At 38.7% G+C, this 22,698-nt stretch overlaps 1 long non-coding RNA gene across 4 annotated transcripts in view; it reads left to right on the top strand.

Moving 5' to 3' along the window:
• LOC130707642 (uncharacterized) overlaps positions 1-22,698 on the top strand; it is a 50,295-nt gene that overhangs the window by 3,690 nt on the left and 23,907 nt on the right. For 3 of the 4 annotated variants that reach the window (XR_009007626.1, XR_009007625.1, XR_009007624.1), the window contains exon 3: positions 2,676-2,766. This is a non-coding gene — a long non-coding RNA (uncharacterized LOC130707642). Of the gene's footprint in view, positions 1-501; positions 766-2,675; positions 2,767-22,698 lie in introns of all 4 variants that reach the window. The other variant, XR_009007627.1, reaches the window with a different exon arrangement.

Raw genomic sequence — 22,698 nt, 5'->3', positions numbered from 1 at the left:
AGGTTTTGCTCAGACCTAAATTCTGTCTGAAAAAAAGGGGTAAATATTATAAGCCCTTTCTAACCTCTCCAGGAGCAGAAATGATTTACAGCTGTGGCATTGAACCTTAATTCCTTGGTCTCATTTGAGAAGAGTTCAGTAAGAAACAATGTCCTGATTTTTGTTTGTTTTGTTTGTTCCCTGTTTTCTTGTCTTGCTTACCAACAATCCATTGTAATTCATGAGTTTGTATGGCAGCAGGCTGAGTGTTCCCTAGAGCTCATTAAATGAACTTTTGTTCCTAAAATGATTTTTGTCTCCTTGTTTTCAGCCCCTCTTCTTTCCTCTGCCCTTGACTATAACCAGAGCTCAGCAAAAGCTGACTGGCTTTGTGTAGACCCTACTTAGGGTAGTCTTTTCTTTTTTTTTTTTTTTTTAAATCATTCAGGGCCACTTTGGACAGTGGCTCTGATTCTTTTAAATTTTTTTTTGTTTGTTTTAATTTTACTTATTTATTTATAGCTGTGTTGGGTCTTCGTTTCTGTGCGAGGGCTGTCTCCAGTTGCGGCGAGCGGGGACCAATCCTCATTGCGGTGCGTGGGCCTCTCACCATCGCGGCCTCTCCCGTTGCGGAGCACAGGCTCCAGACGCGCAGGCTCAGCAGTTGCGGCTCACGGGCCCAGTTGCTCCGCGGCACGTGGGATCCTCCCAGACCAGGGCCCGAACCGGCGTCGCCTGCATCGGCAGGCAGACTCCCAACCACTGCGCCACCAGGGAAGCCCCAGGGTAGTCTTTTCTTAATGATTTTATTCATGGCTCCTCCATTTCATTGTTTGCCTTCTCAAAATGTGTTGAAATCTTTCTGTGGTTGATGACTTCCACAATGTCTTGGCTTTTATTGGTTGCTTAATTTTGGTATTTCTACAGTTTTATTTAAATATGGTTTCAGGAGGAACAGAAAGTAAAGGTTTCCTAGTCTGCCATCTTGAGCTGAAAATCCCTGTGGATTTTAGCATCCAATGTTCCCATCAGAAAAAACCCAACCTTAGCATTAATAGATGTAACACTCAAGATTTCAGCTTTTCTTGAGCAATCACTAAGGATTGAATATGTAGTCATTTCTAATGGGAAAATAATAACTATCTCATGGAGTTGATTTGAGGATTAAATTAGATAATGAACATGAAAATGCTTTGTAAGGTTTAAAAATCTATAAAAATGTTTTGTGTTATTATTTGATTTGTTGCTATTTCAACTTTAGCTGACAGTTGTTTACGACCTTGCTTATGTGAGAAAATGCCTTCTGGTTTATTGTGTTGAAAGCCAGAATATATTTTTCAATAGCTGAATGGAAATGGCATCATTTGTGAAGGTTAAGGGTGAAGGCATAAATGTTTCTTTCTTTTTTTTTTTCTTTTAAAGATCAAATTTATAGAGAATGTTTTGCTTATCTCTTTTAAATTTTATTTATTATTTTTTATTTATGGCTGTGTTGGGTCTTTGTTTCTGTGTGAGGGCTTTCTCTAGTTGTGGCAAGCGGGGGCCACTCTTCATCACGGTGCGCGGGCTTCTCACTTTCGCGGCCTCTCTTGTTGTGGAGCACAGGCTCCAGACGCACAGGCTCAGTATAATTGTGGCTCACGGGCCCAGCCGCTCCGCGGCATGTGGGATCTTCCGGGACCAGGGCTCGAACCCGTGTCCCCTGCATTGGCAGGCGGATTCTCAACCACTGCGCCACCAGGGAAGCCCCCATAAATGTTTCTTGACACCTATCACTTTACAATGTTTTCAGGAACTAATTGACTCATGTATTCCTCTTCCAAATTTTGCTGAGGACCTCCTACCAGCCAGATGCCTTCCATCAGGTGTTGTAAAGCATTTTCTGGATTTTAAATGTCTTAGGCTTTGTGGGCCATATACAGTTTCTGTAGCTTCTCCTCCCCTTTTTTCTTCAACAACCTTTCGAAACGTGAGAACCATTATTAGCTCACAGTCACACAGATCCAGGCTGAGCGCCTGAATTGATTTGTGGCCAGTATTTGCCGATCCCGGCTCTGCGTCCTCACTGAGGAGGAGGCGCATTTTTGAGTAAATCACTTCTTTGAATCAACTGTTGGTCTTCTGGGGCTTGTCCTTATTCTCCTACAGTCTCTAATCAACATGGCATCCAGAGAGATCCTATTAAAACAGGTCAGATCATGTCACCCAAGTCTCTTCAATGGCTTCTTCACAGGAAAAGCAAAGTCCTCAAAGTGCCTCCACAGCCCTAGAAATCTGGGCCTCTGTTTCCTCTCTGACTGTTTCCTTCTCCTCTCCACTTTGCTCCCTCTGTTTTCCACACACTGACATCCTTTCTGCTCCTTGGATACTCCAAACCGACTCTTGCCTCATTGCCCTTCCATCTGACTGTTCCCTCTGCTTGTACTATTCACTTCCCAGATATGCACCTTGCTCCCTCTCACAACCTTAAGTTCCCTCTTAAATTTTATCTTCCCCAGAAAGCCCTCATTGATCACTTACTTTCAGATCGCAGCCTCCTCCTACCAGCTAACAATCTCCATCTCCCTTCCCTGCTTGCTGTTTTTCTCCAGCACTTACCTGATATACTAGTTATTCTACCCATTTATTTAATTTTTATTTACATATTTAAACTTATGATTTTATATTTGCTTCTTTACTTTTGTCTCTCCCCTCAGCTCGAGAGAGGCTATATTCATCTGTGTTGATCACTGCTGTGTTTCCTGAACATGCCTATAAAACATACTGAAGAAGGGTGCCTGAAATTTGGTAAGGGATCAATCAATTTTCTTGGCTGAATGAAGAAATATGTTCATAAATTAATGAACAAATCTCTGGGGTTTCTGAATTAAGGACTAATGGGAAGAGGAAGGCAAAGGGTTGGGACAGGGTACTGCAAGAAGTAGTATTTGGAGTACTCTGATAGCTATCCTAATAGATACGATTTTGTTCATTTAAGTAGTTTTAATGAGAGAGCTGGGAACTAGGGACACACAGCATCAAGAGTTTTATAATGCATTCTGTAGAGTTCTTTTTAAGTGTGTACAAATATCATTGAAAATATATGCATGCATATACACCTCAGTTACTTTATTTAGTGCTTTACAAGAGCCCCTCAGTGAAGGGGTAGTAGCAACTATCAGTATCCTTCCTTTATGAAGAGCTTAATTTATTCAGTTACATCATAATTTATTGGTAACTGAGAAACTAGACTTAGTTATTGAGTAGACCCTCCCTAGAAACCTATGACATCAATAAAACCAACAAAAATTTGTTCAGTTTCCAATGATACACACACTACAGACTCAATTATGGGCCATCCATTTTAATGAAGGGAAGAAGTGATTTAACAAATACAGAGCAAACAGAATATTGTTTTGTCCTCCATTAATATTAGTAACGGATAAAGTAGGCTCCAGCGCCTTCAAGATAGCTTGAGACCATCATCTCTGTGTCATGGGCAGGGGGATGTTCAGCCAGGATGTCTTTCTCTGTCACTGAGAAAAATTTCCATAATATATAATGATACTTACTGAAACAGATATGGGGCATTTGGGTAATTAGGAATCCAGTAGCATATTTTTCCGGAAGCCTTGACTACAACATGAAGATAGCAGATTTGGACACTTTCAGCTATGAAGAAGTTGTTTGGGTATTCATCTTTATGCCAAATGAAATAAGCTTATTTCATCTCTGCAGCTTCCCATATACCATTTTCCAACCTCTGTTTTGTGTTTGGAAAGACTTTTAGAAATTAAAAATCAAGTTAAAAAGTGAGTGACAACTTAAATGGTATATGGAATATTTTGCTGACTTACAGGAGCATGCAGAATTAAATATGACCCAGTTGAAATGTTAATTTTATTTTAATATGTATGTTGGGGTGGAGTCTTCAAGGTGCCAGAAAACAAGAATTCACCCATCCTGTGTGGAACTGCAGCACACACACACCTTCAGTTACCAGTTCTGTTCATTCCACAGAATCATCTTGAGAATACATACTGTTTTTTATGTACCTGGTATATATCTCAATTAGTTTGAAGAATTTCCCAGATACCTGTTAATATGTAGTTCTCCAATTCCAATCTTGCCACGTCCTGTACCAGTGACACAGCACATAGGAATTTTATTTCTCTTTCTTTCTCTGGGTTGTTCAGAACCCAACGAAAGAACAATGGAATGGCATCAAAGAGATCAGGGTTCTTGACCCAGATTTACCATAAAATAATTGTGTCCTCTTGGGAAAATTATAGTTATTCTAGGCCCCTTTCCTTTTCTTTACTTTGACGGAGCTGCACTAGATGACCCCAAATAACATTGCACTCTTTCAGTCGTAGCTTAGATGTTATTGGTTTTCTGAAACAAATGAAGACAATGACACATGAAGCTGTGCAACATCTCTGTAACTATGTTTTCTTAGAGTTGCCTCCATTTTACAGATGATAAGATGGCTGAGCACAGAAGTAGATGTTTTGACCAGAAGTTCCAGAGTAAATGGCACTAAACCACAAGTTTCCTTCTTTCCTGACGCTCACTTAGCCGAAACATAGGCTTCTGAATATTAAGCTGTAAAGCATATTATCAGTATAGTTTAAAAGAAGCTGTTCTTCTAGGATTTCCAATTAATAGCAGGAGTTTTGAAATTCTTAAAAGATCATCTAATTTTGTGAAATTTACAGCTCTATTTTCCTGTCAAGTAAGTTGTATTAGTGCCAGACAATCATCTGAGCTTCTGGATGCTTCTCTGAACCTCTTGAATTTTTCTTCTTGCTATCTGAAATTCATGCCAGATAAGCCTTTTTGTAGAGAGTATGTACAGACTTGTCTATTTTCATCTAAGAAAGCGATGCAGTGAGTCAGGATGGGGGTTAAGCCCTCATTCTCAGAGTGGTATTGAGCTCCTGGTGAAATATAATCATCATTTCCTCAGAATCAAAAAGCAGTTATCTCAAGTTTTTAATGCCATTAACTATTTATACATTTACGTATAATACATATATTTATTGTACCTACGAGGTGTGTTCTCTTCGGGAAGTACAAAGCTATTTGAGACATAGGTTGTTCATTTTTTTGTTTTCCCACAAATACTGTGACCCTTTGAGCAGGAAGGTCTATATTTTACTAACATTTAGAACAAGCAGCTAACACGGTGTCTAAGATGTAGTCAATAAATATGAAATAGATAAATGAACACATTTTTAAGGAAGGGCTAGGACATGAACAAATAGAAAATTTTCATGTTCAGTTACAAAGCCACAACAGGCATAAAAATGATATAGACAACAAGTGCTACGGTCATTCAAAGAGGGCATAGAATAGATACAACAAGGATCTCCTCTATGGCACAGGGAACTATACTCAATATTTTGTAATAACTTATAAGGGAAAAGAATCTGAAAACGGAATCACTGTGCTGTACACCTGAAACTGACACGACATTGTAAATCAACTATACTTCAATTAAAAAACAAACAAACAGACAACAACCACCAAAAAAACCCAAAGAGGTCATAGAAATTCTTATGAGATTCCATAAGAGAAGAGAAGCCAAATGAGGACAGGAGAGAAGGCTTTTGAATCAGTTCAGAGGAGAAGTCACAGAGGAACTAGTCTTTGACCTGAACTTGAGATTAAGATTAAGATGAATTAATCTTAATTAATTAAGATTGCAACACAGGGATATTACAGATGAAGGTAATCACATAAACTTACTATACTGAAACTTGCAGAGGTTATGAATGTTGTTCAAGATCCCAGCGCAAGTGCATTGTGGAATCAGAATTTTAAGTGAGGCCTAATGAACTAAAAACAAACACAAAAACAAGCCCTTCCTGTGATAACCACGTTGCCTTTGAAGTCGTTTTTTTTGGTGGGTTGGTAGAAACTGGTTCCAGTGTTTTGCACAACTGTACAATGTTTCTTGCAGGAACGACTAGTTCTGTCCCCCCGCGGCCCCCAACCCCCGAGTTGATCCTCAAAGTTTCCCTTAGAATGGACTTGCTAAAATGCAGACATGCAAGTATTCATGACGCCTGTGTCCAATCATTTCTCCTGCCATTGCCTACTTCACTTCTGGATTATATGAACAATTCACTGTCTTCATTTATGCTTTTCCCTCCTCCAAGAATTCCTTTCTCCCTATGGGGCACCTGGGAAACCCACTTCATTTTTCAAAACTCAATTTACATATTATGTCTTTTGTGCACTCTTCTTTTTAGTGTTGTGATCACACGCTCCTTTTTGCTACCCTTGCACTTCTGCATGCCTGATTGTTGCACTCGCTACACTGTATTGTGACGGTATTTTTCACATATCTCTGTGTTCAAGGAATGTTCTGGGCAACATTCCTTGGGGCCAGGGACTACCTTTTCTCATCTATTGATGCTGCCTTAGCATGTTACTTGTTGTGAAGTAGTTAGTTATAAAAATGAGATTTGAATAAATTAAAAATTGTTATGTACATATTACTTATTATCACTTTACAGATATAACAGGAAAAAATGTTAATGTTGGTGCTGAAAGTTCACTTCTAGTAAATGGTGGTGGTACTTGACTCTACTTATAATATTTTCCCCACTATTTTATATCTTTCTACCTGATAGCTCTTCTTTATTTCCATCTATGTTTCTTTATCGCTAAACCAAGAAAAACAGGTATGAGGGTAGGGCTAGGCCATACTTGGCTGGAATAGTAAAGAAATTGTGTGGGGTTTTGGTGAGAAAATCCTGAAGCATACAGGTCTGCATCTTCCCTTTGAGGTATGTGGAGGGGTCTGCTTCTAAAGAGTTTTATTAGCAACTAATCAAGATGCTTTTGCACAAGGCTCCTGATTAGCTGTTGGTATACTGAGAGTGAATCAGAGTTAGCATAGTTTCTGATTTCTTTTACATTGTCAATGTGGATGATCATTTTTTACTGCTGGGGGTGGTGGTGGTGGGGAGTGAGGGAATGTTCCTTTCCTGCTCCTGATGTTTCAGTCCTGTCAAGAGAGCTCTTAGGGACATTTCAGCCCTGCTTCTTTACTGACTCTGCCCCAGGGTGATCAAGTGTCTTATATAGAAAGCTTGAAAAGAATTAAGTGAGCATGCTTGCCTTGACTAATTCTGTTCTCTCCCTTGAGAGTGTGAGTGAGTGTCTTCTGTTTCTCTCATTCTGCGTATTACTAGTTAGTAGATCTCCCCAATTCTGGGGTTCTGTTATGTGATCATTTCATTGAAACTGGATTCTCAAGCCAGGGTTCTCAACAGTAACAGTAACAGTTTTCTCTTTTATCTTATTTCCTAATTTATTCCAAACCAAATGGAATTAAGGCATTGTACTTGCTGGAAGGTAATTAAAAGACCCTAACATTTGGTGCATTACCTGGGAACACTGAGAAATAAAAAGAAAGGAGCAGACATTTTGGAGAGGAAAATGTCCATGTGGAAAATATTTTGGTACTGCCAAGGAAGGTAGTCTAGTGCCTTGGTCTTTAATGTATGGTGGGAAGTTGAGACCTTTGACTGTTTGAAAATATTTAGGTTTGTGCAGTAAACTGCTGAAGCCTAGAAAAGGTTTAATGCATGCTGTATAAGTGTCCTCCGTGCTTGCTGGGAGACTAATTAACTTGGAGGCTTAACACAATAGAAATTTACTATCTCACAGTTGTAGAGGCCGGAAGTGTGACATCAAGGTGTCAGCAAGGCTGCTCTCCCTACAGATGCTCTAGGGGAGATTCTATCCCTGCCTCTTTCAGCTTCTGGTGGTTGCCAGCTTCCTTGGCTTGAGGCCACATCACTCAGTTTTTGTCTCTGTCTTCACATCACCCCCTTTCTGTGTGTGTATCTTCTCTTTTGTCTGTCTCAAATGTCCCTCTGCCCTTCTTGTATAATAAGGGCAATTGTCATTCTATTTAGGACCCATCCAGATAATATAGGATGGAAATCCCATCTCAAGATCCTTAATGAAATTTGCAAAACCTTTTTTTTCAAACGAGGTAACAGTCAAGGATTAGGACATGGATATATCCTTTTGGGGGCCACCATCCAACCCACTATACCAGCCGTAAGATACTTTGATTTTGGCTGATGGCTGCAGCTTATGGCGTGGGAGAGTGGCTGTTTCTTTAGAGCCACTTAAGTAAAAGTCTGACATAAAGAAAAGGGGCGCAAGGGAGTTGTAGGTGACTGAGTAATACCTGGAGCGGAATGAATAAGGCACCTGGAGGGTCTTTAGTATACAGAGACCTTTACCTGGCACTTGACTTGAGAGTGTGCAGGAGTTTACAGGGCAGGAAAGTCTCAGGCTGCCATCCACCTTGCCTTACTCTTCAGGTACAGTTTTTCCCAAGCAGGCTTGACTGAGACAAAGACTCAATTGTAAGGAAAACATGTTTTGTAGAACTTGTTGGCATTGACACATATGGTCTACCGTAGGCTCAAGTGACTCCCTTTACATGTGGACCCAAGCTGACACTGGATTTGTCCATTATGTTGGAGAAAGAAATGTTCTCTTAAAGGCAGCCGCCTTTGGTCTATGCAGTTCCATAGCAGGAGGCAGTGAAAATGGCCATGGCGGCATAGAACTGTCAAATCTACGCATCAGAACTGGAGGTGTAATGTCACTCGACAGAAGCCATAATCAGTTCAGTACTGCAGTGTGAACCACAAGGTCATCAAGGAGGAAGGATAACTCAAGACTCCATGTGTGACAGATGCTCAGGGCTGTGCACTGCACATGGCAAATTCATCAGGCTTCAAAGATTCCTCCTGGTTCGAAGTTTGCAGGTCAGAAATTTCAAATAAATGGCATAGACTAATGGACATCCTAGTGAGGCTAAAACGAAAGAGACTTTATCTTTCTCTCAAATGCCATTGAGTTTCTGCTATGTTCTTTGGTCAAATTCTGTACTGGATTCTGGGAACAAAAATGTGCCTAGTTTCACTCTTCTAGGAGTGGGGGATTGGCTTGCTTTTGAGATTGTTTTTAAATTTTGGGGATAGTGCTGTAAAATCAAATTGTATCTTAGTAACTCTTTAGACTCTTTAAAAGCATGGTTCATGAGAGACTTGATAAACTGATAAAACAGCCAAGGCCCTGAGAGACCCACACCCGTGTCAGTGACAGAAGTCCAAGCTACAGATACTGAAGGAGCCCTCAGTCCCATTCAGGCAATGAAAGCCCTGTCACTGAGAATGAACCAAATGTACATTTGGGACGATTGTTTATGGACATTTAGGACTTTGGATTTTTAACCCACAGTAACAAGGAAACTTGATTTCAAAATTGGACTTTAATACTTTGGGACCTTAATTCATAAGAGCGTTTAATGTGTGCCCTTTTAATTTCTCTGTGAAGAACTTAATACTGGCAAAGTTGTACTTTCAAATTTGCAACATTTCTATGATTTCTGAATTGTATTACTGGATGCTTTTATGTATTTAACCTTAGTGTGTCATTTAACCTCATCAACTTTCTGTGGTTAGCTGTGCTGTGGATGGCTGGTAGAACAAAGAGTTGTTTCTGATCATTGGATATGAGTAGCCCTGGAGTTAACTTAAATTAATGCAATTTCTCACCCATATCGGAGACTTCTGGGATGAAACTCTTAAGTCGTCCACCAGCAGTTCCCGGAGGCCACTCAAATGAGTAGCCCTATAAAAGTGTGAGCAGGACTGTCCTGATAAAGGTCTATTCTTTTTCCTGAAGGGAGAGCGATATTCCGTTAATTACAGGCTTAAAGGCATAGTTGAGTGGGTTAAAAGATTGAAAAAACAGGGAAGCATTAGTGACAATTTCCCTTCTCCTTCTTAATGGTACCTCCATATGAAGGGAATTTGATTAGTATAACTTTTAACCTCCCTGCTGTTATGTTCACTGACACTGGCTGGGTGAGGTGACCTACTTGACTGGCAAAGTTAGGAAGAGTAACTGGCCATGCTTTGCTAAGCTCTTCTTTCCTTCATCTTGGGAGTGAGTCTGGTGATAGACAAAAGTTCTCTGCTCCACTGTGGACATGAGTTTGGTAGACCCTTTCACATGGGTTTGCCTGGAACCAACTTGCTGCAACAAAGTGGGTAAGTCTGGATAATTCTAGAATTCAGTTGACAGACTCACTTGGCTGTCTCATGAAGCCCCTTTTTCCAACATAGGCTCTAACAGTAAAAAGTGACATAATGTGTGGGCTCCAGTGCAAAATGAAAATATAGTGCCTCTTGTTCAAACTGCAAAGAAAAAGTGTTGTTGAAAGTATTTGCACTGGGGTGCACAGTGTCCTCCCCAAATTCATGTTCACCTGGAACCTGTGAATGTGCCCAAGTAAATTCTTTTTTCAGATAGAATTGAGATAAGATGACATCATACTAGATTAGGGTGAGCCCTAAATGGGTTCTATGGGTTGTTCTCTCTTCTCTTTTTCATATATGTCATCTTTTTCAGCAGAAGTGTTTGGCTAATATTGGGAAGTGACACGAGTAAGAAAGGATATGATAAGATTCCTTGGACATTCTTGTTTCTTAAAAAACAACTGCTTTCTTTCTGTGTTAGAAGTAAGTTCAGATTCAAATGGAAAGCATGGTCTCCCGGAGCTGTTAACACCTTCACTTAGTCTCGGATGTGACCAGTAGCACAGAATTCTGGTGGAACTCAGTAAGACTCCAAATGGGTACCAAATAAGCATGTCATGGAAAGCACACCATAAGCAGGGTGAAAACTAGATGTGAATGGGGCAGCAGGAATGGTGGCAGACACACATATTGCACATGTCTCCTCTGCTCATGCGTATATTTTATTGTCCCATAAACTTTACTTACAAAATGTAAGTTCAAAGATAAAATCATTAAGAATTTCAAGACAGCAAAGCAGAGCATGAAAGCAAGCAAGCGTGGGGCCCTTCTGAGCATGGTTCATGCGGGACTTGATCAACCGGTAAAAGAGCCAAGGCTCTGAGATACCCACACCATGTCAGTGACAGGAGTCCAAGCTAGAGATATTGAAGGAGCCCCCAATGCCACTCAGGCACTGAAAGCCCTGTCACTGAGAATGAACCAAAATGTAAATTTAGGAGGATAATTTATGGACATTTAGGACTTTGGATTTTTAACCCACAATAACAAGAAAACTTCATTTCAAAAGAAAGTGTGAGGTCTTCAAGTTTGCTTTGGTTATTGAGGGTCCTTTGTGGTTACATATCAATTTTGGAGTCGTTTCTTCTATTTCTGCAAAAATAGGGGATTTTGATAGGCATTGCATTAAGTCTGTAGATAGCTTTGTGTCATATGGACATTTTAACAATAGTTCATGAACATGAGATGTCTTTCCATTTATTTATGTCTTCCTTAATTTCTTTCAGTAACACTGTAGTTTTCAGTGTACAAGTCTTTCATGACTTTGGTTAAGCTTATTCCTAAGTATTTTATTCTTTTTGATGCTATTGTAAATGGAATTGTTCTCCTAATTTCTTTTTTGGATTGTTCATTGTTAATGTGCAGAAATGCAAGTGATGCGTATATGTTGATTTCATATTCTGCAAACAAACTTTGCTAAGTTGTTTTATTAGTTCTAATAATTTTTTTGTGAAATATTTAGCATTTTCTACACCTTTTTCAATAGTTTCCCTTTCAGCATAAGTGTATCCTTCAATCTAGGGGACATTTTGACCTCCATCTTAGGCTTTCATCTTATTCCTCAACTTATTCAGAGTCTTAGTTGGTTAGTGTTCTCCTTATCGTTTGCCACTTTGGAGAATCCAACAAAATGTTCTACTCAAGTTGAGACCTCTTTTCTCTTCCACCTCTGAACCTGAATATCACTTATTACTTACTTCATTCTCTTAGAACTTAGCATTCCAAGTTTCAATGGTGATCTTTCTTAAAGGAGGTCAATATGCTCACCAAATTCAAGACCTCTGGTGAGTTGTGTCAAGTGTGTAGGAATCATATTAACTTGTTGGCTGTTAGCACCCCTGGAAACATTTCTAAAGTGGCGTTTGAGCTTGATATTCAGGTTTATTGGACACCGCATTAAAGAGTTTACCAGAATAAGAGTAGGCTGGTCTTTCCTAAAGCAGAGTTCATCCAAGGGTGACCTTGTAGCCACCTGCATCAGGCTCATCCTCGTTGAGTCATTGAGTGCCCTCAACCCCCCTAAACTGTAAACTCCTTATAGACAAGAATTATGTTTTATAGCTCTTGTTCCCCTTCCCTGTACCTAAACATGCCTGGAATAGAAGGTCCCTCTACGAACAGGTGTTGCTTTATTTTAAACTATATTAAGTACATGTATATGTTCATTTCCCTGTGGGAAAGGAGGCTACATTCCACAGGATTCAAATATCAAGCCTTTAAACTTCCTTGAACCCATAGATATATAAATAGTTGCATAACTATCCTCCCTCTATACAACTCTAAGATGATCATATCAAAGTATGGTCATTAATTGTTTTTCATTGCAAACAGATAATAAGCAAAGTGAAAGGAACTTCTTCCACCAAAGTAAAGCCCAAAGTTCAAAAAGTCAAATTAATATGGGATTTGTTACTATTCTAAATAGTAAAGAACACTGACAAGAAATATCACAGTGCTGGTTGCTATTATCATCTTTTCATTTTCCATTACAGTTGTTTATATTATCTTCATGGGATTTCACTGAAGTTATCAAGGTTTTTTAATAGTCAAATTAAAAAGCAAAATCCCTTGAAATGCCAGTACAAGGAAAAATGAGTCAGAACATGAAAAAATGTTTTAGACAAGTTGACAACATATATTCTTTGCTCATTTCTCTTTTTGAGACAAGTTCCATCTTATTCACACCCACATGTACAATAGACTGAATAAAATACAACCCCATCACTCGATGGTGATAAAAAAAGGAAAGACAAGCTGGTTCCAGAAAATTCCTCTATTTATTCCTAGTGTCTTGTTGCATCTGGCAAAAAAGAGCATTTTGAAATATTCTCTAAAGTTTTATATTTTATTTTATAATAATTTGCTTATTTATCTCAATGTAAATATTAAAAACGCATGAGAAATATCTTAACATTTGGCATTTGACTATTCCTATCTATTTCCTTAAAGTTTCCTTTGCCTCGTATGATGATCTTTTGAGATAGACAGCACATACCACTCTCATACTCCCCAGACTCTACAGCCCCATACACATGCAAAATAGCTCGTGGGGATGTGTTAACATACACTTGGTTGAGGCAGGAAGGCTGTAGAATACATCGTTTTTACACCTTAACATTTTAAGTGTTTTTGGAAAGTAACCCTAGTTTGAGTGCAAGATCCATCGATTTATCAAATGCATTTCAGGTATACCTAGGTATGTCCAGTCAAATGGTAAGGCTATATTACTGGGAGACTATTTACATAAGCAAGTGAAAAGACATCAGTGAAAGAATATATTATAACCAAGAGTCAGATATAATACGTCAGTCAAATAGAATGTAGATCCCAGAAACATATCCACACATATAAGGACAATTGATTTTTCAACAGAGCTGCAAAGCCAGTTTTGAGCAGAAAGGATAGTCTTCCTAACAAATGGTGCTGGAAGCATATAGCACACGGATATTGTGCATAGATAGCCATATGCAAAAGTATGACCTTTGATCCCTACTTCACACCATATAAAGAATTAACTAAATGTAGATCAAAACATAAATCTGTAAAACTTGGACAAAATCTTTTTGACCTTGGTTTAAGCAAAGATTTCCTAGTGATGACACCAAAAACAAAATCCATAAATGAAAAAAAGTGATAAATCGGGTTTCATCTTTGGAAGCCATTATTAATAAAAGAAAAGCCACAGGTTGGAAGAAAATATGTACAAATTATATACCTGAAAAGACTTGTGTCTCTAACACGTATAGAACTCTCAAAACTCAGTAATTAGAAAAATTTTTAAAAATTAACAATATGGGTAAAATATTTAAAAAGAGATCCTGCCAAGGAGGTGTACGGATGCAAATAAGCACATGAAGTTGCTCAATGTAATGAATTATTATCAAAATGAAAATGAAAGCCCCAGGAGATGCCACTACACACCTATTGAATGGCTAAAATTAGAAAAGTCCAAGCACACCAAGTATTGGTGAGGCAGTGTAGGAACTGGAAGTCTTCTGCACTGCTAGTGGGAAGGAAAATGGTACAGTCACTTCAGTCAACAGTTTGGCTGTTTCTTTATAAGTTGAACATACACCTACCGTATGATCCAGCCTTTCTGCACCTAGATATTTATGCAAGAAAAATGAAAGCATATGTTCATACAAAGACTTGTACGTGGATCATCATAACATGTTTATTTTTAATAGACAGAATTGTAACAACCTCGAGCACCCATCAACAGGCGAATGAATAAACATACTGTGGTATACTCATACAGTGAAACACTACTCAGCAAAACAAAGTGATAAACTATTGATACCCACAAAAATATGAGTTACTCTCAAAATAATTACATTGAGTGAAAGAAGCCAGATAAAAGAGTCCTCACTGTGTGAATCCATGTATATAAATTTCTAGAAAACTGCAAACACATCTGTAATGATAGAAAGCATATCAGTGGTCACTTGGGGGTGTGGAGGGGTGGAGTGTGAGGGGAAAAAAGGGGCTTTATGAATGAGGCATAAAAACACTTGCAAGTGATGGCATGTAGTAATCACTTGAGGCCTGTTGACTGTGTAAAGAATATGTGAGTAGATGAACAGATTTGGAGTTATTTGAGGTCGCTCTTAATGATGGCTGGTGTTGGTGATTAAATTAAAATTGTAGGTTTTAGAGTTGGAAGTGATCTTGCTGAGTCTCACAGCTATGGCAAAACTCTCCCTACTGTAGCATCCCTGACAGATGATCAAGTCTGAGCTTGAATAACCGTATATGAAAGACCCTAGCCAGGGCAACCTCCTAGCTTTCTTCCAAGCAGGTCACAGCCTTCCATGGGAGTTTGCTCCCTATTATTCAGCTGTAATTAGGAGAAAACGGTTTGATTTACCCAGAATCATCTTCTCTCAGTCTCCTTGTTCTAGTTCCTAGAGAATAGACAGGACAGAGTTTCCTCTAAATTACATCCTTTGGATTTGCATTCCTGCTTGTAACAAAATAAGCACCGTGCTATGGCAAAATTCCCCTTGATTGTCTGCCACTTGTTGCTACATTGCTTGTTAGTGTTTAGAAATAATTTGTGTTAATGTTCCACATTATAATTGGTGGAGTACAGAAATAAAAGAGATCTCGGGGTTATGTCAGAAGCAATCAGACAGATATTTTAACTTACCCTTTTAATGCATTTAATGCTGACACTGTGAGGAATTGAGCGGTATAGTCACCGCGTTATTGCCATTGCTGAAAAAATGTATTTATGGTGAAATTTATGGTAATTTTGAAAGCATTAGCTGATGGGGGAATTGTCAGCTACATCTTAGAGCTCTGAGCATTTCTCAAAAAGTTGTGATACGAAACACCTCTGCCTTTTCTTGTATTTCTGTTATGTTCAGCTACTTCACAAAAAGCATTCTTCATATTCCTGAAATAATGATGGGCTTAGTTGAGATTCTTTTGGGTCCTAAGGGAACAACATGTACGCATAATAGTGTCGAGTTACACAGAGCCTGGATGTTTGGCTCCAGACTGAAAGCCCCATGGAGTCGTTTTTTCACATCTGTTCACCAATGTGTATGAATGGGAGAAAACCAAAGTTCTGGTCTGTTCGATCAAGGGGAGCCACACTCCTTTTACTTTTGCTGTGACAAACAAGTAAAAAGGTGTAAAATATCTGAAAAGAGCCTTTTAGTGTTTGGTAGAATGCTTAAGTGGGATGTAGAGAATATACAACAAAAAGAAAAGCAAGTGAGTACTGCTGGCAAACTTTTTCAAGGACAGCTAACAAAATAATAATAGTAGTAACAAAAATAGTAAGATTGATTTTAAAAGCCTTAAGAGTGGCATGGATTCCTAAGCACTCTACCTGTATTAACTCCACGCCACAGCTCTGTAAAATGGGTGAGGTTATTAAGCCCTTGTTTTTCAAAGAGGAAGCGAAACACAAAGAAGTAACACTCCTGAAGTCCCACCACTAATAAGTGGTGGAGCTGGGGAAAAAAGATCCAGACAAATTAATTTCAGAGTTAGTGCTCTTAACCAGTAGGTTATGTCCCACAAGTAATATTTGCACATTTTGAAATCACTTTACAAATACTATTTTTACCCCTAAAGTACACAGGGAATACCCAGGGAAACTGGCATTATAATTATTTTTATATCTTTGCCAATAATCTGTTAACTTTTGGCAGTTCAGTATCCTTCCCCAACTTCGTAAAAATTCAGCCTACAATCCAAAACAATAAGGGCTAGTGAAAATAAATGTCTTGTAAATCCAGTTCAAGAGAGCAACTAAAAACTAAGGCCCCCAAGGATGTAAAAGAGAAAGCAAAAGGAAAGAAGAGACAAGAAGCCCAAACCTTATGATTAAGCTCCACGTTGTTAGGTAAAGGGGCATTTAATTAATGTTTCTTTAATACCTTGTGCACAGAGGCATGGCTCTACAGAAGCCAAGGAGTCTCCCTTTCATCACTGATTCATGGTATGCTTCTGGCAGGGTCACTTCCTTCTTTGAGCCTCAAAGCTTATCATCAAGACAGTGAGGGAATTGGAACAAGGTTAGCTCTCACAAGCCAGCTCTCATGTTCTCTCATGTTACCTGTGAGTCTAGGTAAGTGCCGAATGTCTTTAACATGACAGATCATATTTTTTCTTAACCATTTCTCTTCTCCTGATTTTTACATAATTTCTAATACATAGTAGAATAGTAGAAAAGAAAAAAATACCACACTGAAAAGTAACTGATACACTAACTTTCCATTCTCATTTCACTGCCAATTCAGCCAAAAGCCTTCTGTAGAATTCTGATGCAGACCATGAAAACACACTGTAAGTGTTCCAAAGTCTTTTCCATATTTGGTAGTCCTGTGATTTCCATTGGCAGAACTATCTTGGACTGTCATCTGAAAATCTATCAAAAAGAAATTAAGTAATAGGAATTCATATCAATGATATTGGAGAAAGAAATCCTTGAACTTATCTTACTGTGTGAACCTTCATCCATGTGCAAAATCAACAAGAAAGGTTAAACTTTAAAGGCAACATAGTCCCATGAATAGAAGGGAGAATATAACACAAATAATATACAATGCTAACATTATGTACATACACATATATACAAGTGGTCTTGAAATATATTCCCAGATATTAATTGGATTAAAGTTTGGGGCAATAAAGCATTTTTTCTCATAGAGAACATTATTCTTTAAGGCACATACAAGCACACATATCTGCCCTGCTGGCCTCTCACAGTTTCAGCTGATTCCAGTCATGTCCCCAGTTCATTTCCCCATATATTTATTCTCGGATTAGTGATTTTTGAACAGGTGTTCATCTCTTTAGAAATGCCTGTGCCATGACCGCAGAGTACTCAGATTTCTTTTTGGCATTTGGTGGCATATGATGGGAAAATTGACGAGTTGTATGACAGGAGAGGTACAAGGTGAACCTTAGAGTAAGTAAGACTTTATGCATAGTTCTTTTTTTTTTTTTTTTTTTTTTTTTTTAATTCAGCCGATTCAGACAAGTAGTAGGACTGATGAGGAGGGCCCAGTGCCTGAGAAATCAGGAGATGGCTGTGAAGAGAGAGAAAACCTGGGTACTTTTTTTTTTTTTTTTTTTTTTTTTTTTTTAAAGGAAGAATAATTTTTTTTTTTTTTTTTAATGAGGATCTTGAATCAGATGCGTATGTTTTGATTGATTGATTGATTGATTGATTTTGGCTGTGTTGGGTCTTCGTTTCTGTGCGAGGGCTTTCTCCAGTTGTGGCAAGCGGGGGCCACTCTTCATCGCGGTGCGCGGGCCTCTCACCGTCGCGGCCTCTCTCCTTGCGGAGCACAGGCTCCAGACGCGCAGGCTCAGCAGTTGTGGCTCACGGGCCCAGCCGCTCCGCGGCATGTGGGATCTTCCCAAGCCAGGGCTCGAACCCGTGTCCCCTGCATTAGCAGGCAGATTCTCAACCACTGCGCCACCAGGGAAGCCCTATGCATAGTTCTTAATCCCAAAAGGAAAAGAGAAGGATAGCAGCGAAAGTCATTGGAATAAAGGACCTCTCAGATGAATCAGCATTAGGATAATTCATTGGTTACCGACTGTCCAGTCGTTTTAGGTTATAAAGTATTCCTGAGTGACTGCGTCACTTTATGAAAGGATCTACCTAACTATAGCTTTCTTTTGCTGGAGTTAGTTTATATGGCAATAATATGCTTAGAGAATGGCAACTGTGAATTCCCGTCTTCCCCAAATTGAAGACACTCGTTAAGGTACAAGTTTCCCCAAGACTGCAAATGATTTATCCGTACTATACTGACTGAGACTGTGTCTTACCATTCTTGTTTGTTAAAGGAGATAACAAGGCTAACTTTGAGTAGAGTAATAGCAAGATACTTAGAAAATACTTTCAGGTTAAGTTTTGTATACAAAGTTCAGTGTTTACCCACCAAAAGGAAATCAGCTCATTTAGTATTGCAGGAAATGCCTTCATACTTTTTCATTGCCACTAAAGGAATTTAAAACACCTGTTGGATATCTTCCCTCCTAGAATGCCATTTGTACACTTATTCCTAATAGGACCTGTTATTTTAAATGCAAACTCATATTAGAAGGCTCAGAATTGATACTCAGTATTTTTAGTGATCACATGGTTTAGGGTTCTCAGATTTGGGCTCAGACTTGCATTTCAAGCATTGCAATCTGGGCTTGTTAAATGATTCCCTTGCAACCAGGAAAAATTGTTTATCTGAATCTAAAGTCCAATTAAAGAAATGTGATAGTGGTGATAGTGGTTGATGAAGCAGACTAGCATAGCAGCTAAGGCAATTATGGACAAGTTACATTTAACCTCTCTGTGCCTCAGTGTCTTCCTCTGAAACTGAGTTTCTTCATCAATGGTGATAAATACTGGTAACCAATCTGACAGAGTTATTGTAAGAAATGAAGGAGTTCACAAATTTCCTAAAGGCTTGATGTTTGGCTTGTCATTACTAAATGCTGGTAATTATTAGTAAAACAATACCCCTCTATTATTTATTATATCAAAATAATAATGATAAGGGCCTGTTATTTTAGTAGTTCTATTTTTTGGTCATATAGTTTAGACTAACTCATATTGTTTAAATGTGAAACCAAGAAGAAAAACAGTTTTGTTTTGTTTTTTTCACCTGGTCAAGGAACCCAAATCACCTAATTCAGAAATGTTTCTAACTTGGCATCTGCTTTGAATCTGTCACAACCAGAGAAAGTTTATTGTCTCAGAAAGTGACAGCCTTGTATTTGTGTAGCATAAAAAAGAAGATACATGCTAGATAAGATATAGACCCCTTATCATAGTCATGCCACATAGAGTGCAAAACTATTCCTGCTGGGTTCAAACATTGTGATCCAGAGCCTGCCATTGCCTATTATCAGGAGCAGGAAAGCGTAAGAACCGTATGTGTTTGCCCTTAAGTTGGTCTACAACACAGATACTGTCAATCAGCCTCTGATAGTACCCTCCCCGTGGACAACCTTCTGTGCTCTTTTGAGCATGCTCAGATGGAGTCTACCATCAGTGTGGTGGGAGTTCACTTCGCTTCAAGTGTGTCCAAGTTGAAGGGTGAAATGAACAAATACTAACCAAATTTGTGGCTGTCCAAACTAGGAAAATAGTTAAAGAATCAGGACATGAATCAAGCAAATACTCATTTGGCGTCAACCCAATAAAAAAGCTTCTTGGTGAGAAAAAAGTTGCCAAAGATGAAAGCCGAGAATAGTGCTACTTTAGCCTAACCACAGTGTCAAAGCAAATAACACACATACACACAAACGCAAAAGGAAGCCCTCTTCACACTAATGCCCCAAAGTCCTTTATGGGTCTTCAAATTGAGCAGATTAGGTAGGTTGATGGTTGTCCTTTATGGACTGGGTCCACCTAACAAGACTGCTTACTAACAGAATATCTCTGTTTTGTCATTTAATAGACATCCCAAACTTAATATACCTTGCAATCAAATACACACATAGTCACTCATGCTTTTCCTGTAGACTTTCCAAAGCAGAAAAGGGCAGTTCCATTCTTCCTGGTGCTCAGTTACAAAATGTGATTCATCTTTGACTTTTTCCTTTCTCTCTCCTTTCACATCCAATACAGAAGCAAAATGTGTTGGCCCTATCTTTGAGATAGAACCAGAATTTGACAGTTTCTCGATTTTTCCACTATTATCACTCAGGATTAAGATTTTGTTGTCTGTCATCTTAATTATTATCCCTCTGAAATGTGTCCTTAACACAGTGGCCGGAGAACCCTTTGAGAATCTAAGTCAGAAGAATTATGTGACTTCAGTGTCTTCCCCTTCATCATAGTTGAAGCTGAAGTTCTTAAAATGCTGGAAAGTTGCTACATGTTTACCCTCCACATTATATATTTGATCTCATCTCCTCTACCTCTACTCCTTGCTCACTCTTTTCCAGACACCTTATACTCTTTAGTCCTTGATGTTCAACAAGTATAGTAGGCAGACATTTTCCCTTGCTGTTCCCTTTACCTGAATTGCTGTTCTCTTTACTATCTACAGTACTCATCCACTCACTTTTTTAGGTCTTTTCTCAAATATCACCATCTCCATTATGAGGCCTTGCTTGGATTCCCTGTAATAACCTGCAGCCCCACTAATACACACTACCTCCTTAGAAGCCTCCCTTCTGCTGTAGAATCTGTTGAATGAATGAATGGAGTGAGCTATGTCTAATTTCCAAAAATATAAACATCAGCTGTAAACACTTGTTGAGAGACAGGTTCAGGGTATAAAGAATAAAAGAAGTGTAAATTCAGGCCTTACCATTCACCATCCATTCCCTCAGGGTTCTGCTATGGTGTATCTTTGAATAAAAAGTGCAATTTGATAAGACTAATTAATAGCTTAAATTCGTTAGACTCCCAAACCTTTTATAGTAGAAATGTGATAAAAATTGTGTCAGAGATTCTCAACAAAATGTTAGCAAATTGAAGCCACAAAAGTATAAAAACAATTATATACCATGACCAAACGGGATTCGTGTCAGGTAAGTAAGGCTGGTTCAACATTTGAAAATTAATTAATATAATCCATCCAAGACAAAAAAAGGAAAAATAACATATAAATACATGCGGAAGAAGCATTTGACAAAATCCAGTGTGTACTCATGAGAAAAACTCTCAGTAAACTAGGAATAGAGAGGGACTTTCTTAACTTGATAAATACGATCTACAAAAAAACCAATAGCTAACATCATACTTACTGGAGAGAAACTCAATGCTTTCCCACTAAGATTAAGCACAAGGCAAGGATGTCCTCCTTTATTATAACTTTTCAGTATTGTGCTGTAAGTCCTTGCTAATGCAATAAGGCAAGAAAAGGAAATAAATGGTGTACAGATTGAGAAGGAAGACATAAAGCTGTCTTTGTTCACAGGTGACAGGATCATCTATGTAGAAAATCTTAAAGAGTTGACACAAAACTCCTGTAACTAATAAGTGATTATAGCAAGGTTGCAGGATCCAAGGTTAATATATAAAAGGCAATTGCTTTCCTATATACCAATAATGAGCAAGTGGAATAGGTTTAAAAAAACCCCACACTATTTACAATAGCACTGCCAAAAATGTAAGACTTCAGTATAAATCTAATAAAATAAGTACAACCTCCATAGGAGGAAAACTACAAAACCGTGATGAATGAAGTCAAAGAATAACTAAATAAATGGAGAGATATTGCATGTTCATGAATAGGAAGACTCGGTATTATCAAAATGTCAGTTCTTTCCGACTTAATCTATAGAAATTCAGTGCGATCCCAATCAAAATCTCAGCAAGTTATTTTATGGATATTGGCAAACTGATTCTAAAGTCCATATGAAGAGGCAAGAGACCCAGAACAGCTATCACCTTATTGAAGAAGGACAAAGTTGAAGGGATGACACTACCCAGCTTGAAGACTTATTATGAAGGTGCAGTAATCAAGACAGGGTGGTATTGGTGAAAGAACAAATAGATCAATGGAACAGAATAAAGAGCCCCAAAATAGACCCACATAAATACAGTCAGCTGATCTTTGGTAAAAGAACAAAGGCAATACAATGGAGCAAAGATAGTCTTTTCATCAAATAGTGCTGAAACAACTGGATGTCCATAGTAAAAAAAAAAAATCTAGACACAGACTTTATATCCTTCATAAAAATTAAGTCAAAATGAACCACAGACCTAAATGTAAAACACAAAACTGTAAATCTCCCAGAAGATAACATAGGAGAAAACCTAGATGACCTTGGGTATGGCAATGACTTTTAAAATATAACACCAAAGGCACAATCCATGAAAGAAAGAATTGATAAGCTAGACTTCATTAAAATAGAAATTTTCTGCTCTGTGAAAATCACTATCAAGATAATGAAAAGACAAGCCACAGAGTCGGAGAAAACATTTGTAAAAGACGCATCTTGGGCTTCCCTGGTGGCGCAGTGGTTGAGAGTCTGCCTGCCGATGCAGGGGACACGGGTTTGAGCCCTGGTCTGGGAGGATCCCACATGCCACGGAGCAACTGGGCCCGTGAGCCACAACTACTGAGCCTGCGCGTCTGGAGCCGTGCTCCGCAACAAGAGGCCGCGAGAGCGA

The sequence above is a fragment of the Balaenoptera acutorostrata genome, chromosome 1 (genome assembly GCF_949987535.1).
Source record: "Balaenoptera acutorostrata chromosome 1, mBalAcu1.1, whole genome shotgun sequence".
Taxonomy (NCBI): Eukaryota; Metazoa; Chordata; class Mammalia; order Artiodactyla; family Balaenopteridae; genus Balaenoptera; species Balaenoptera acutorostrata.
The sequence above is the reverse complement of the archived record's forward strand: the minus strand, read 5'-3'. Positions and strand labels throughout refer to the sequence as shown.